Consider the following 13,166-nt stretch of genomic DNA (forward strand, 5'->3'; position numbering starts at 1 on the left):
AGAAAATGCTCAGTAACTTTTTCCTGTCCATTTTCTCTGTTCTCTCATTCTGAAAGTTCTCTTAGTCAGATGCTGGGCCTTCTGGAATAAACTTCCATGCCTCTTATCTTTTTTTTTCATATTTTCCCTCTGCTTAGCATTTGTATGAATTTATTCGATGTTACCTACCAAACCCCATGTTAAATATTTTCATTTTGGCTGCATTCTATGTTTTAAATTTTCAAGAGTTTATTCTTAACCCCTAATTGGTACCATTTTATAGCTCTTTACCCTTGTTTTAAAGCTGCAGTGTTTTCTTGCTTCTAAAAATATTATTTGGGGCTATTTTTAAATGTTCCCCCTTCTCTGATTAGTTCCATTTCCTCTGGTTTCATTTTTGTGGTTGTTTACTTGGGTCTTCTTCACATTACAGGTTCTCCTCATGTGTTTGAGGATCCTCGGGTGTCCAGTATTCAAGACCCTAAAAGGCTGATTGGAAGCTCTAGAATTTCATGATGGTTCCTCAGAAGAAACTAACCCTGATGACACCTTGATCTTGAACTTCTAGCCTCAATGAGTGTGAGACAGTAAATTTCTGTTGGGTAAGCCCCCTGGTTTGTGGTACTTTGTTGTATCATCACTAGGAAACTAATACAATGACCATACATTATAATTTTAAATATATACATTCTGTCATATCTGTGTTATATTAAATATATGCACTACAATATATTGTTTAGCATTAGAAGGGGGAGGTTTCACATGTACTCATTCTACCACTTTGACCAGAAGTCTATCACATGACCTGGTTCACTTGTCTGTGCACTTATTATGCACTCTTTGGGCCCCGGGGTTTTGCTGAATTCCCCCTTGTAACTACAATGCCTGGTCTCTAAAAAATGTTCAGTAATGTTTTGTGGATAAATAACTGAGGGATATGCAGACTGAGAATAAATAATTAATTAGGCTAAGAAACTGAGGGACTGACCAATAACAAGTATGGTTATTCTGTGAAGGCTTCTAGAAAGAGGTAAAAAATACTAAACAATTGGCTCTGATACGTATTTTCATAATTTTGTTTTCTAATTTAATGCACTAGTAAACAATCTCTTGCCCAAAGATTTACCATATTAACTAGGCTATCCCTTCTCTCCCCAGATGGGCCGTCCTAGAGCTAGGCTTATGTCATAACCCAGATCTTTTGGATGCCCTCACAGCTGACCTTTCTGTTCTTCCATGAACTCTTATTTATTCATGCAGTAATGAATTCATTCAACAGGTAGTTGTGAAGCAATGAGTCACAGATATTTGTTGAGCACAAACTATGTGCCAGGAATTATCTAGTCACAGGATTTGGCTGTGAACAAGAGAGACAGCTTCCCTCTCACAGACCTTGAAAAGAGTAACAAATGATTATGTTTAGAAGGCTTCAGTGACAAGGTTATTTAACACATGAAGACCATACCTCTGGGGAAGAACAGACTTACTCCTTAGGTGTGATCAGAAAGTATGATTTTGTGACTTTTGTCTAGAGCTTACTGGCACTTGTAAGGGACAAATCCATCTCTGAATTGCCGTGTTACATTATTGCAAGATGGAGCAGAAAGCTCATGAGATTTGGAGTCTGAAAAACTCAGGATGAATGGAGGAGCCAGTCCTGGGTCTTGTCTGGGCCTCAGGGTAGGAGCAATCTTACCTATAAGGGTAGGAGCAATCTTACCTCATGGATAATCAGGGGAATCTCATGAGGAAATACCTTTATATGACCATTTTTCTGGGTCACTACACAATTCTTAAACCAGGTATGGAAAAAGTCTGTTATTGCATATGAGATTAGACTTCCTTGGGAAAGCTTATTGAGAGGTCTGAAAACTACTAGGTTTCTGAAAACACAGCCTTGAGAAATGATTTGTCTGCATGGAAAGCAGTTTCTCACTTACCCTGTGTCCAACCAGGCCTTTATCACAAATGTCTCTGCTCAGTTCTATGACCAAGGAGGAGGTCACCACAAAACTGTGGTCTCAGTGGCTAGGGGCTTTGTGGTCTAGGCCTTGGGTCTTTCACTCAGATTATCTAGTGCTTGGTGTCTTAGAATCATGTGTAACTGTTTACCTTGGGTGCTTGGAATTTGTAAGTGGCCTACTTGGGTCTAGAGCGAGTTTTGTTTTGAGGTGCAGCTAATGAGGAGGGGGCTGACAATGGCATGAATACTGGACACTCCTGCAGGCCTGTTACTTATAATGCTTCAGGGATAGTCCTGACCTTTATCACATACCTTCTCCTGCTCATTCAGCCCTGGCCTAAGGCTGGAGTGAGGACATTGAGGAAAGTGCCAGCAGCAATAAAAAGAGGGACACCCAGGGTGGTGTTCACACCAGTGATGATGTCATGCTTTATTAAAATGCTTACACATTTTCTAGGACATGCCAGAGCAATCTGTTTTATTTTTCTGCTTGGTTCCAGGTATGTGGGAACAGAAGGCTAATCTTTGCCAGGTTGTAAAGACATGTGCATAAATAGCTCTTCCCCTCTAGCCTTGGGCTTAAATATTAAAGATGATAACCCTTACTATTGTTAGAAACTGCAAGTAAAAGAAAATTCTCATTGTGTGTACTCAAGCAAAATGACTTCATCAATTTCTCCTTGACTTACACAAAGGGAATTCGAAGTTAAAGTTCATGCTTTAGAAGGCATTATGTAGGAGACTTTCTTTTCTCTCACATTGCACATCAAACTGACTTTTTATTCAACTGTGAGTGATATTGGGATAATTAAGATAAGCCTCTGAAACACTGTATGAAGACAAACAGAAATTCCACTTACATAATTAAAAGAGAAATTTGCACAGTGTTTATTGTCAACGAAAGCCTTACACAATCCTGTGTCATTACAAGTAAATTAATGGCAGGCATTATGTCTATATGGCACTTTCAATTCACCCATTTCCCATAATACAGAATAAATTGGTTCATCTTAACAGAACAAAACAAAAAACAAAGGGAGCTGAATTGCAGGTGTCCTCTTTTAGGAATGATATCCTTTTAGTTGCAACTTGTAGTAAAATTAGAGGGTGCTGGGCTTGTTTTGTTTTTTTCCTGCTTCTTTAAAGGTTATTTAAGGTTTCAACTCTGATGAATCTGAGCCTTACTATATCTGGGTGGCATGGGAAGGACTTGGGAGTTGGGGAGTGAGTGTTGAAAAAAAGGCAGCACGGAATGCAGGATAGAATTACCAGTGTATAGGATGATAATGCCTTAAGGCCTTCCTACTCAAATACAGACCAGCACATCTACATCACTTAGGGGGCTTATTAGCAAAGTAGATTCTCAGGCCTATTGAATCGGAATCTGCATTTTAACAAAATTCCCATTAACTTGTGAGAAGCACTGCTTTACGGAATATTTGAGATCAGCTAATTCAAATATTTTATTGGAAAAGGAATGGACTGAGGTGCCTGACTGGCTCAGTTGGTGGAGTATGTGACTCTTGATCTCGGGGCTGTGAGATTGAGCCCCACATTGGGTGTGGAGATTACTTAAAAATAAAATACTTTTAAAAATCACAGAAAACCTCCTAAAAAAAAAAAAGGAATGAACTGATCCAAGGTCACTAACTGCAACATGACCACTTACTGTTGCTAATAATATCCTCTGGTGATCTGTTTAATGTCTGCGGCACTTTGAAATTCCTATTGTTATAATCCTTTTAAAATTTCTATTACTATTTGTGTTTCTTTTTTTTTTTTTCTTGGTTAATACTGCTATATTTTCCCCCCAAAAAACAACTTTTGGTTTTGTTGATCCTCTCTAATATATATTTTCTATTTCATTAATTTCTGCTTTTCACTTTATAACCTTTCTCCTTTCTTTGGGCTTATGCTGCTATTTTTTTTTTCCCCCTCATTGTAAAGTTGGCTCTTTGGTTTATTAAGTTTCAGATCTTGTTCTTTTCTAATATAAACATCCAAGGCTATAAAACTGTTCTCTAGGTACCACTGTAGCTGCATTTGACACATTTTGATGAATAATGTTTAATTACTGTTTAGTTCTGAATATTTTCTAACTTCAATTTTAATTTTGTTTTTAGTATGTGAACAATTTTTAAGTGTTTTATGTGTGTTTCCAAACCCATGGGGTTTTTAGTTATCTTTATTTCTAATTTGTATTTAAGATTATGGTCTATATGTCAGTCCTTTAAAATATTTATCAAATAGGTGGTTAAAATTTCTCAGAGAGATGGCGAATTTAGCAATATCTCCCATAGAGCCATAGAGAGATCCCTCTCTCTCTCTCTCTCTCTCTCTCTGTGTGTGTGTATATATATACACATATATATATACACACACATATATTTGAGGTTCTGTTGTTAGTTGCATTCAAATTTATAATTGTTACATATTTCTGAAAAATTGGGACTTTTTACCATTCATTATCTTATGACTTTCATCTCTAGTAAAGCTTTCCATCTTAAAGTTTACTTAGTCTGATGTTAATATTACTACTTTATTTATCTTTTGGTAAATTATTTTTCTTAGTATGTGATTTTTTTTTATCCTTTGACTGTAATCTTCCTTACTCTTATGTTTAAGGAGTATCTCTTTTAAACAGTATATATCTGAACTTTATTTTTTGTCCCGTCTGATCATCTTCGTCTTTTCATCGGACTATTTAGTTCTTTTATATTTACAGTGATTACTGATATATTTGGATCTCTGTGCTATTTATTTGTTCTACTATCTTCCTGGTTTTGGCCTTTTACTTTTAAAAAATGTTTTTCTTCTTTTTATCATTTCATTTCTCCCTTCTCCATTTATTTGTAAATTATGTGCAATAGGTCTTTGGTGGTTACTCTAGTGTTAGCATGCATACTCAACAAAACTTAATAACTTTGAGGTCCTATTAAGAAACGTAGAAAGCTTAAATTCCAGTCATGTGCGTCCCTATTTGTATGCTATTATTGCCTATTATTATTATTAGCCTTTTCCCCACAAATTAGATATTAATATTATTATCAATCAACTGGAATCATTTGTCTGTGGATGGGTACAGTGTGGAGAAGGTATAGAAACGATGAAGAAATTATAGACATAAGGAAAGGGGCTAGCTGAGACTTATTAAGGGCTTTGAACTTTATCTTAAAACTAGGAAGCCCTGAAGGGTCATCAGTGTCCATATGCTCTCATTTGATTTTGAGAAAGCTTACTCCGGAATATGAAGAATGTAAAATGGAGACCTGAAGAAGAAAACCAATGGGTGCTCTTGTAGTAATCCCTGGGATGAATTAGAATTAGCAAGGTGACATCAGGATGGAGAGAGTGACAACGTCTAGAAACCCCCCGGCTGCCCAATCCACTGGATTTGATGAGTGGCCAGATCCGGTGGGTGAATGGGAAGGGGAAGCCGGGATTTCACAAGATTTCGGGTAGAAATCATGAAATATGGTGGGAAGATGAAGAGTTGAGTAGATAGGTCTCTCCTTAGGCTTGTGATGAAAACTGGAAGATTTATATGTCTCTGTAGAGACTCTCTGAAGCCCTTTCAGAAACGGCAGCCCCCTTCGGAAGACCTGTATCTTCAGAACCCTAGGCGCCAAAGCAAAATCCCTTGCTCAGAGACGGCCTTGGCCTCAAGGCAGAGATCGCGCAAGGGGTGGAGAATGGTTTCTGCGTTTGCTCCCTGCCTCAGCTTCGGCACACTCGGACCGGGGAACCTTCTGTGACCACCCTGCTCTCGAGGCGGTGACGGACCTCACCCAGCGGGCGCTGGTGTGCACCGCGTCTGCGCAGAGCGCGGGCGGGGCTCCAGGCGCGGGCGGGGCTCCAGGCGCGGGCGGGGCCCCAGGCGCGGGCGGGGCTCCAGGCGTCGGCAGCGTCGGCAGAGCGGCGAGGACGCGCCCGGTGCGCGCTCCTTGCGCGCGGCCCCGCCCCCGAGGCCGCCTGCGCGGTAGGCTCCCGAGCTGCCGCCGCGCTTTCCCCGAGTGCAGGCTTTGTTGGTCTTTCTTTACGAAAAGGCACATCCAGGAAGGAGGAGAGACTGCCGCAGAACTGAGTTCTGTTAGACGCAGTCATCGGAGGTTTTGCAATGCACCGAGAGCCGTAAGTACCAGGATATTCACTGAGGTGCGTCGGCGTCCTGAAAAGGCTGAGTTCTCAGTGTCAAATAGGGGAATTGACGGGATGTGGAAAACTACCGCGGATGACACAGATGAGTTGTCTTCAGTTCTGTCAGGCTCAACGCTTTTTCAAACAAATCCTTGTCAGCTTCCTTGAGGTATCAGTGACCCCCCAAAAAAAAAAAAAAAAGCAAGCATGTACCTAAGGAGTACCGTGTGCTGGTGTAATACGCTACAAATTGTAAAATGATTACCACATGAAGCTAATTCACGTCCATTACCTCGCTAGTTGCCATTCTTTTGGTGTGGGGAGCACGCTTGAAACCCACTGTTAGCACATTTAAAATATACAGTACAGTCTTAGCAGCAGTCACCAGCGATGCATTAAATCCCCTGGGGCTTATCCACCTCATACCCAAACGTCCACCCAAAGGCCAGCTTCTCCCCGCCTCACCCGACCCCCAGCTCCTACACCTCCATTCCCCTCCCAGCATTTCTGAGTTCTAATTTTTATGGATGAATAATATTCCATTATAGATAGGTCGTATTTCCTTTATCCATTCGTCCGTTGGTGGGCGTACAGACTTTTCCTATTCCTTGGCTACTCTGTATAATGCCGCAGAGAACACGGGAGTGCAGAGATCTCGTGGACGCTGATTTCATTTCCTTTGGATATTTACCCAGAAGTAGTATTGCTGAAGCATATGGTAGGATCGACTTTTAATTTTTTGAGGAACTTCCATACTGTTTTTCGTAAAGGCTGTACCAATTTATACTCCCATCAACAAAGCACAACTTGCCCCTTGTCTCCATGTCCTTGCCAATACTTCTGACGCCACTGTTTTACAGTAACAACTATTTTGCGATAGCCCCCCTTTGTTGACCCAAAATTAAATTAATAGGTAATATATTTACCCAAGTGCATAATTTTTTTAAGTGAAGAATAATTGACATATAATGTTATTAGTTTTAGGTGTACAACATAATGATTTGATATTTTTATATATTGCAAAATGATTACCACAGTAGCTACTTAACATTCATCACCTTACATACTTTCAAACCAAATTCTTCTCTTGTGATGAGAACTTTCAGATCTACCTTCTTAGCAACTTTCAAATATGCAATACAGTATTATTATTTTTGCGATACCGTATTATTAACTATAGTCACCATGCTGTACACCACTTCCCCATGGCTTTTTTATTTTATAACTGGAAGCTTGTACCTTTTCACCACCAAGTGCATGATTTTTTTTTTTAAAAAAAGGATATAATGGCCTGACTATAATATAAACAAGTTAAATAGAATAAAATCTTAAGTGTTTTTTACCCTTTTTGTGTCCAGCCAGGAAAACAGACCACTCTCAGTATTTCAAACAGAAGTAAATTAATCTAGGGAATTGGTTATAAAGGTTTGGGAAGGGCTGGCAGAGCATATAGAGGAAGGTAGGGTTATGCAGGATTAATAACTACAGGGACTCACTGCTCCGTAGAGCTGGAGAAACAAAGGGGAAAATGATGTCACCCAGAGCCTCCGATCGCAAGGCCACTGTGGCTGCCACCATGCACACACACCATGCACACCGCACAACCCAGAAGACAGGGGAAATGGTGTCTCCCTGATTGCTTCCATCCCCCAGTGCCTCCCGTTGGCAGACCCTCAGAGAAGCCAGATGGGAAGGAATCTGGAAGCTGTAACTTGGAGGTTTCTAGCCCCATAGGTGGAGAGCAGGTTCTGAAGGGGTGTACAGAGCCAACAGATAATAGTTTCAATTTGCAAATTTTTAGGTACAACTACATTTGAAGATATAATAAGAAGGCAGATGCTTGAATATGCATTTGAATAAGTGGGGATTTAATAGAAGACAGAGTTCCATTAAATGTTACAGACACTCTGTGTATCTGACTTTTGGGAAGAAAAGGCTGAATAAGTGTATTCCCAGGTATGTATAATCACTATGAATGCAATGACTACCATACGGATAGATCCAGGTGGTTGTAGCGGTGACTCCAATGTTATGGGTGCCTTTGCCATTGCCGATGAGATTTCCAAATGGTTGAGTTGACAATTCATGGTAAAAAGTGTAAACAGAACAAAACTCATGAGTTGCATTGTTATAAAATTCAGGGTACACTAAAATCATGCCAAAAAGCTTTGTGTTTATATGTCAAATGGAGTTAGGTCTTGAGCTGAAATCATTATGAACAGGGTTTTTCTGGGGTTTTTTTTCCACCTTAATGAATATCCATCAGGACATTCCAAATTTCAGCTGGACTAAGCATTGCAGAAAATCCAATTTCCTGGTCTCTTCCCTTCTAAGTGCCCATTGCATATCTCCCACCCCTTCCTCTGACCCCCCATTATTGTAACAACTAAAAATGCCTTTGCAGATTTTCAGCCCTCTCCTGAGCAGCAGTACTGCTCTTAAGACCACAGATGTAGTTGTATATTTTTGATATGGAAATATGAGATAGTTAATAGAAATTAGGTTATAGAATGGCATTATAGTATAGTATTATACAGTTGCCTTTCCTTATTTTAGGAAGTATTTATACATGCATAGGAGAAATGGATTGGCATGTATAAACCAAAGTGTTAACAGTGGTTATCCCTGTTGTTGGAATTTGAGGAATAATTTTTTTTGTTTTATCTGTATTTTAAATTCTTTCTACTTGAGAAATTTTAAAATGCATTCAAGGTAAAAAAAAAAGAAGAAGAAGAAGAAGATGGTGATGTCAGTCAGATACATCAGTGAGGATCCTTCTTGGCTCATAGGATCAGTCAGACCCCCTAAATCTGTCAGTGGGGACTGGCCCAAGTACCTGGTATAAGCACTTGCTCAGACAAACTCTGGAGATACGCCACCTCCTTCCTGCACACAAACCATTCTTTGGTGCTCACCGTTCCTTAGGAATGGTGAACAGAGCATTTCCTTCCTTCTGTTGGTCCAAAGTGTGTCATGCTATATTTTTGGCTTCATAGCACAGCATTTTCTTTAAGAATAGGAGCCCCCTGAACTCACCGTCATGCCTGCACCATAAATCTCAGGCAGAAATCCCCAAACTAAGAGACTGGGTCCCAAGCTTGGAAAACCATTTCCCATCCATGGACCAAAATGGAGGCATCAGCAAGATACAACAAGTTCAGTGGGTTGCATGCTAGATGCTGTGGCAGGCCTGGCACTGTGGGCCCTGCCAAGAAAACCAAGGAAGGATGATTGGATAGGAGTGCCCCTGTGTTGGCAGGTCCCAGAATTTTCCAAATGACTGCCCACTGGGATTTAACCTAACACACTGTCTCCAATCCAAGCTGCCAGCCTCCAAGACCTCTGTCCTGCCCCGGGCCTTGTGTGTGGATCACCAGGCAGGGTGTGGGTGTACCTGACACACACACGTCTCCCAGACCTGAACGCCTGGGCCAAGACAAGGGATAGTTTCCAGATGTGGGCCTCACATCTGGGCCAGCCATCAGGAGGCTGCTTATTTGAACAAAGACTGTAAGTACTCAAAGAGCCCCGAGGTCCAGAGAAGGCTGCCAAGAGCTGGCGAGCAGATGAGTGTAGAACAGACCTTAATTTATGGTTCCAGGAGAGGAAGAAAGCCGTGCTTTGTGGTCCTGCATTGATACGTGTGAAGCAAGGTATTCCGCTCCTTCAGGATAAGCAACGGCTTCATTCACGGGATTAAAATCAGGGGCTTAGATTCTAGGATGAGCAGAATTCTGGACTGAGTGTGGACTTCCATTTTCGGCGTCCCACCTCGACCTTGCCCCCCTTTCAACATCATCTCATAACTTATATTCTGTGGAAACATGTTGGGAATAGAAGACCTTACAATTTTACAGCTCAGTGGGCCCTTTTAGCTCATTGTCCTCACCAGACACACACTTCCTTTTATACATACCTGTCCCTGTGCCTTGAGCATTTTCCCCACTTGATAGGAGGAACTGAGATGAATCGATCTGTTTGCAGTCATCTTTGGAGGAGGTGATCGAGATTAGTGCAACTTGGAGCAGATTGTACCCTCCTACAAAGTGGAGAAGTGCACTCCTCTGGCTGAATTGTGTTGGGCTAAATTGTGTATGTCCCCCTCAATCATATGTTGAAGCCCTAACCCCCAGTACCTCGGAATGTGACTGTATTTGGAGATAGGGGCTCTAAAGAGGCCATTAAGTTAAAATGAGGTCGGTAGGAGGGGCTCCAATCCCATATGATGTGTCCTCATAAGAAGAGATTGTGCCCAGACACATGCAGAGGGAAGACTATGCAAGGACACAGGGAGAAGGCGGCCATCTCTCTACAAGAGAAAGGCCTCAGAAAGAACCCACCCTGATGACTTTCAGCCTCCAGGAATGTGAGAGAATCAGTTTCGGTTAAGTCACCCAGTCTGTGGTACTTTGTTATGGCAGCTGGAACGAACTAAGATTTTGGCGGGGGGTGGGGAGGGGGGGACCCGGGCTGCGCTAGTGGCACTGAGCTGCCCAGTTCAGTGGGAGACCAAGGACCAGGCTGGCAGTGAGGCCGGGCAGCACCATGAGGAGCCCTGGGTGCAGGTGTGAGCCCCAGGATGTTTGTAGTTTATTTTCCAGTTGGTGCTTTTATTATCCTCACACTGTCGGGACAGTTCTGTTAAGTGTCACTGCCTGGCCTCTGCTTTGTGTGGGACATTGAGAAGGTGTGGGACATTGAGAGGGGCCCAGAGGGCAGTTATGCCACAGGGCCTCAAGTCCAGACTCAGGAAGGGCAAGAGCGTGCCCACTGGCAGGGGCAGCATCCTTAGGGCCTCAGAAATAGCTGGTGGGTCTTTTGAGAACTAGTTCCTTCAGTGTTGCTGGCGCACACCTGTGCCATTATCACTTGGATTGCAGGTAGAATATAAATGTTTCTAGCCATGCTAACTTTAGGGAAGTTATTTAAACCCCCTGGTCCTGGTTTTGGGCTGTGAAATAGGGATAAGCGTCCCTTCATAGAGCATTATAAGGATTAAATGAGACAGCATATAGAAAGGCTATAGAAGTATATTGCACTTTCTCTTTTTCACCAAGCGTTTCTTGAGTACCTACTATGTGCCAGATACCATCTTATGCTTGGAGCATATAATAGAAAATAAGAGAAAAAATGTCCCCGTCCCACAGAACTTACATTGTAGAGACGGAGCAACTATAAAGGAAATGGACGTGAAAAGTGATTCTAGAAGGAAAAGGGGTCCACTGGGTCAAAGGCTACTGCAATGTCAAGGTAAGCAGAGGAAAGTACCCATGCGCAGGTGCTTGCATTTCATTCAGCAGACCCCAGTGAGGTGGAAGGCAGAGCTGAGCCCTGGATTAAGGAGACATTGCAAAGGCTGATGCTTCCTGGAGAAGGGGCTGGAAAAATCTGCTTGTTGGCCCAGGGAAATAATTAGGAAGCTTATTTATACCCAGGATCCTGAGTGAAGAAAAAAAAAAACCCTCCTGTTTAAAAATAAAATGAGCTTGGCGGCTCCTCAAAATGTTAAACACAGAATTGCCATATGACCCAGCAACCCCACTCTGAGGTGTAGACTTCAAAACATTGAAAGCAGGGTCTCCCGCTGATCCCTGTACAATGTTCACAGCAGCTCTGTTCACAACAGCCCAAAGGTGGAAACAGCCCATCGGTAGATGACTGAATCAGCTACGTGTGGTAGATGCACACATTAGTGAACCTTAACACGGAATGGAATTCTGAAACATGCTTAATGGGGATGAACCTGGAAAACATCATGCTAAGCAGCATGAACTAACACAAAAGGGCAAATACTGCATGACTGCACTTACATGAGCTATGCAGAGTAGTCCAATTCGCAGGAATAGAAAGTAGAACAGGGGTTATCAGGGGCTGGGGGCGTGGGGCGTTACTGTTTACTGGGTACAGAGTTTCTGTTTGGGATGATGAAAAGTTCTGGAAATGGACAGTGGCCATAGTTAATGCTGAATCGTGCGCTTTAGGGAAAAAAAAAAAAGGTAAATTTTATGTTCTGTATATTTTACCACGATAAAAAAGAAAGAAAGAGAAAGTTATTTGCTCCAGGTCATAGAGCTAGGGGAGCTGAGCGCTGAGCCTGGCACCCGGGGGGCCCTCTCTCTCTCAGGAGAGTGCGTGCTGCTCACGGAGGCCGGAAGTTACGGTAGCAGCAGGACCACCTGCAAGGGGAAGACAGCAACGCACCTCTAGTCCTCCAGTTTCTTGCTCAGCCCTGTTTCTTGCGTCTGTGTTTCTTGCGACTGCCTCTCTTGTCTTCCCTTTAAATCGTATTTGCTCTTGGTGGGCTTTGAGGAGTAATTAACTCAGGCCGCTCTGTGTGCTGGTACGTGCCCTGGGGCCAGGCTGCGTGGAATCAGATCTCAGCTCTGCCACTCACTGGGGGGTACTCTGGGGCAAGTTTCTTAAGCTCTCTACCCTTGTTTTCCCACCTGTGAGAAGCGGGTAAGAGCAGAGGGGTGGTTGTGGACATAAAGTGAAGTCGCACATGGGATGTGCCTGGAGCAGCGGCTGGTACCGGACGGCGGGGCGGGTGTTTTCCTTGTCAGCACACCACCGGGGCTGCGGGGGCTGCCTTAGAGGGAGGGTCTGTGGCCCGCATTCAGGCTTGCTGAACTCTTAGAAGCCTTTTGCCGGATTCTTAAAGCCTCGGGACTCTTCTCGAATCCATCAGAGCCAGGAAGAAAGAAACGTTGCCCATGCACATCCTTACTTACTCGGCGGCTTGGAATGATCTCTCCATTTCTGTAGGAAGTCGTTTATAAATGACTGGGTCGTGATCAGTGCAGTCTAAAATCACTTGAAGTGTGCTCCCGAGGTTCCACGCTCCTAAGCTAAGCGAGTCTCCTTTCATTCAGCAGTGCTGCCCCCTGTGGGCAGTCCGCACACTGCAGCCCAGGTCACACTTGAGCCCGCAGGGGGGTTGGGGAGGCGTGCCGAGGCCTGATGGTATTATGTTTCCCCTGACATAAGCCCACTCCTGATTCTGCTCTCTCTAAATGGATTTGTGAGATACTTACAGCGCTCCTGTTCCCATGAAATGAGGCTTAACAAAAAGAAAAGAAAAAGGCAG

Source organism: Halichoerus grypus, chromosome 13 (assembly GCF_964656455.1).
Source record: "Halichoerus grypus chromosome 13, mHalGry1.hap1.1, whole genome shotgun sequence".
In the NCBI taxonomy this organism is placed as follows: domain Eukaryota; kingdom Metazoa; phylum Chordata; class Mammalia; order Carnivora; family Phocidae; genus Halichoerus; species Halichoerus grypus.